This window comes from Plutella xylostella, chromosome 17 (genome assembly GCF_932276165.1).
Source record: "Plutella xylostella chromosome 17, ilPluXylo3.1, whole genome shotgun sequence".
NCBI classification, from domain to species: Eukaryota; Metazoa; Arthropoda; class Insecta; order Lepidoptera; family Plutellidae; genus Plutella; species Plutella xylostella.
Window position 1 is genome coordinate 1,508,082 of NC_063997.1, and position 4,906 is coordinate 1,512,987.

A 4,906-nucleotide genomic window follows, 5' to 3' on the forward strand; every position below is an offset into this window, starting at 1 on the left:
TTATAATTTTAAGCTTGATAAAAGCTGTTAAATAATTATATCAAATTCTTCATACAAATCAAAGTGGACGAGAATGCCAAAGCAAGCCAGTACACAAAAATAATAGCACCGTAGCATTGAAGTACTCATGTCGAATTTATCTATAAATCATTTATTTCGTCATACTTTGCATCAATAGTATCTAAACTAATCTTGGGTATGACATTTTATTGCTTTTGCTCTTAGCCTTTACCTTACTGTGTACAGAGAAAACGTATGCCTATACATGCACACATTTATCTCTGTTATCTTGACAAACGATAGCGATGACGACTACGGGGATGTAGTACCTAGGTCAGTTATTGTCATCCCTTACTATCCCGTGATCAGACAAATATTGCTATCCTTGTCTCCTTTCTAACCGGCATGCAGCGCACGCATAGAACGCGTGAGCGACCGCATAACATCTTGACAAGCTATAGAAAACCGGTATTTATTACGTCCCTTATGTGACCGCCGCCGCGCGCCGCCGCGCGCCGCCACCGGTGAAGTTGGGGTTAGTATTTTGCATGTTTTGTTTGATAATTTGTTTACAGTTTAGTGCAAACTATGGTCACGATCGGTGTTATTGTTGGTTGTTAAAATATTGTGAGTGCTCTATACGCAAATGAATATTCAAGATGTTATATTCTAAAAGATATTAGTGAATGCAGATAAGAGTGTTTAGTGAGTGTTATGTTTGAATATTGCAAGTAAGTATCCTTTTTAATACTCAATATCAAAGCAAGCCATCCCATTTTGTTATGCTCAGCTTATTTATTAACATGATTTTTTATTGAAGTAACGTAGTCAAATTATTTTTTAATAGCTATGCTTAATATGTATGGGGATTGTTATTCAATTAGCAATTTTACACTATGAGCGAGTAAATTGTGCATACATGCAATCAAGGCATTCATGTACATATCTTAGTAGATACGAAAATATGTGGGTATCATCGATTACCTACATATGGTAGGCCTGGTTAAATGTGAATATTTAACCCTCAATAGCAAAAAAAGACGTTATTGTTTGTATTTCTGAATGAAACTAGGCAAATAAATATATGTATTAAAAAAAATATGTGTAACCTACCTATAAGCCTACCTATTATTATTTCAGGTGAAAACACAGCCTATCGATGTAATGCGCCGATAAACTATCATGACTGCATTGATGTAATGCGCTAAAAAACTGCAATGGCTCCGAATACATGATTACCAGATAACAAATCCTGGGTAAGAATTTATCACTATTTTCATATGGTATTGTGCTTATGCTAGGCCTATACAGTGTTGTGGTGCTGAAGTTGATAAAGTTATAACAGCCAATTTACTTGTCAAAACTCATTTGTACCTATCAGTTACAAGCGACAAAAACGTGTTTCTGAACTACCAATACCTATGTGAGTAATTCACACCCTGTGAAATTTCATACAAGTTTCAAACGCACCGTCCGACCAAACCGGTTTTGGACAAAAGCTAAATTGTTTACTCAGCTATCTCTTTCGCTCAAAAACAATAGAGGTCGGTTATGGGACATATACCTATATTGAAAAAAGCGAATACACTAATGAACAGTATTTCTACTCTACCCTTTTCGCACAAAAGTTCGCAGTTTCAAGTTATTGTTGCAATAAGTTACTGATAAGAAATTTTACTCCACTGTTTGCTGTGGTCTCCAAATGACAATAAATTACCAAACAAATAGTCTAGGTGAAATAACGTTATTACTACTCGTATCTACCTACTCGTATATCATATTTATATGTATATAATATTTGAAAAAAAAAACAAATATTTTTATCAATATGACGTTAATTTGCCTAATTTTTTTTTCAGCGCAGCTTACGTGTGTTCTTCAATAACGTCGCAAGCTACAGTGGCTGTTCATAATTTTTGCAAGTTCTACACCTACAGGATTCAGTTATCTGGTTATTATAGATACCCTATCATCACCTACGAAGTTATTTAGGTATATTTATTAAAACAATTATACAAGGTGTTGCAAAAAGGGTATACTAAGCCAAATGCTACATGTGCAGCATGGTATATCTAAGCCTGAAACTGAAAACAGAATTTAAATATTAACTAAGTTGGTCACGTGACTTTTTACTATGAAGACTAAAAATAATTAAATCCTAATCTACTAAAGATGAATGAAGGAATGAATAACTTAAGTATAAATAAAAGTACTTTCGGCCTATGATTGTAATAAAATGAGTTATATTTCATTATGACAATAACCGTGATTATACTTACCTAAACCTACTAATGAACAATCTGTGATTACTTTAACTTAAGCTTATTATGATATAGGGCTAGAAAATAATTATTTTTAATAGTGAAATAACTACATATTTAAGTTCATACCATGTTTTTTTTTTATTGAACTACGTCAATATTATATTATTACTTAGCAATAAACCAACTGTGATTATTTTAAATTAAACTAAATATGTTTATAGGTAATAGTCAAATAATACTGAGATAATTGTATGAAACCTAATCTACCTAAAGATTGTTTAATGAATAACTTAAGTATAAATAAAAGTACTTTCAGCCTGTGATTGTAATTAAATGAGTTATATTTCAAACACCGTATTTTATTCTTATCGCTTGAGTGCTACCCTGTACTGCGTCTTCAATAAAACTAATCCCAATTTCACCGGCGGAGGTGGCGGCCACATCAACGCTAATAAAAAAACAAGAACAGCACTATTTGTGTGATCCCGGGATAGTAAGGGACGTAATAAATACCGCTTTGCTATTGCTTGTCAAGATGCAACCGGTGACACGTTCGCTCACGCGTTCTATGCGTGCGATGCATGCCGGTTAGAAAGGAGACAAGGATAGCAATATTTGTCTGATTACGGGATAGTAAGGGATGACAATAACTGACCTAGGTACTACATCGCGGTAGTCGTCATCGCTATCGTTTGTCAAGATAACAGAGATAAATGTGTGCATGTATAGGCATACGTTTTCTCTGTACACAGTAAGGTAAAGGCTAAGAGCAAAAGCAATAAAATGTCATACCAAAGATTAGTTTAGATACTATTGATGCAAAGTATGACGAAATAAATGATTTAAAGATTAATTCGACATGAGTACTTCAATGCTACGGTGCTATTATTTTTGTGTACTGGCTTGCTTTGGCATTCTCGTCCACTTTGATTTGTATGAAGAATTTGATATAATTATTTAACAGCTTTTATCAAGCTTAAAATTATAATAAATAGAAGCGACTATTTCACGACTATTTTTTGAGACATAATTCAAACCGATAGTCATAGTAGTTCCAAAGATATTCGATATTTTCAAAACCTCCAGCTATAATCCTCCACCAGGGCTGCAGCAAAGTACCTTTATATCTCTGCTATCTTTGGACGACTATTTCTGAAATTTGGCATGTCATTACGACTATTTCACGACTATTTTTTGAGACCTTAACCAAGTCGATAGGCCTTACCGTTTGTTCTGCAGAGGCTGGAGGATTATAGCTGGAGACCTCCAGCTATAATCCTCCATAAAGTATAGCTCTAACTCCGAAAGTATGATACGACTATTTTTTTGGAAAACACGACTATTTATGACTATTTCACGACTATTTTTTGGCATCATCAGAAATAGTTTCTATTGAGTTTAAATTTTGGAGGATTATAGCTCGAGGGACGTGGGGCGGGCGGCTGCGCCAGCTCCTCGTCCTCGGCGGCTCGAATCGCCTCGCGAAGGCTCTCGTAATTTCGAGCTGTAATAATGGTTCCTAAACGCCTGTTTCGAAGTCCGTCTGCGAACCTTTTAATGGCCAACTTTTCGTTAATTGGGCGTAAAATTTCATAGCTGTTCGGGTTGTTGTCAGCTTGAGAAATAGTCAAGTCTACGAACATCTCTTCTATTTTCGAAGCATATTGCTGTAGCGTCAAATTATTTTGTGTAATGTTATTAAGTTGCGTCAATAATGACGTGCTGGATTTTTTGGTAATTAGGTATTTATGGATGTCACTGATTAAATCCTTAACAGTTTGGTACTCGGATTTCAATTTTAATTTTCCGTTTTTTGTAAGACGCGTTTTCAAGATAAAAGAAATCAATAACTTTTTATGATCTTCCTTTAACATGGTCTCATATAGTTCTACACTTTCTACTAATTTTATTGTAGTGTCGTCACTACCGTCCATAACAGGAATTAACGAACTAGCCGTTCTTAAATCAAAGTTCTCCATGATTGTTGAATTACTGCTTAAACTACACGATTCCCTCTTAGAACATAGGTCGTTAATTTCTAAACATAAACTCCTAATTTTATTGTAAATTACAGTTATAGCACATATTTCGTCCTCACTTGACGAACTCAAAATATTTTTATAAATTTCATGAGCATCTAATAATTTTTCATTCGCTTCACTTAGTTTATTTTCTGCAATAGCACCTTTCAATCTTTTTTGTCCTTGTTTAATTAAATATTTTCTTATTTCGATTAGTTCATTATAAATTGAATCTAAACATTTTCCCATAATATTAGACGATTAATACAGTAAATAACGATTAATAAATATCATTAAAAATATACGCTAAATAAAATTATAGAAAATAATTTCTTATCAGTCCCACTTTTAACTCTTAGGCTTATTCCTCACTGATACACATGACAATAATATAATTAAATCACTTTTAAATCTTTAAGGATCATTCCTAACACATGCGAATAATTAAAGTTCATACATACAGTTCTTGCTTGATTTTAACTTTCCTCATCACACTGGGGTGGTGGTGGTCCTCGGGGCGGGCGCGGCGTAGGGCGGCGGCGGGGGGAGCCTCGCCAGCTCCATGCTCGTAGCTACTCGCGGGAACTCTCGAAGTTGCTGGATGGTCATCATGTGCTCGAC

General features: G+C 34.6%; 1 long non-coding RNA gene across 1 annotated transcript; it reads left to right on the plus strand.

Moving 5' to 3' along the window:
• The first annotated feature begins 297 nt into the window (after window positions 1-297).
• Window positions 298-2,041, plus strand: LOC125489832. The gene is made up of 3 exons (XR_007267268.1): window positions 298-731; window positions 1,141-1,256; window positions 1,860-2,041. It is a non-coding gene; the product is annotated as an uncharacterized LOC125489832 (long non-coding RNA).
• The last annotated feature ends 2,865 nt before the right edge of the window (window positions 2,042-4,906 follow it).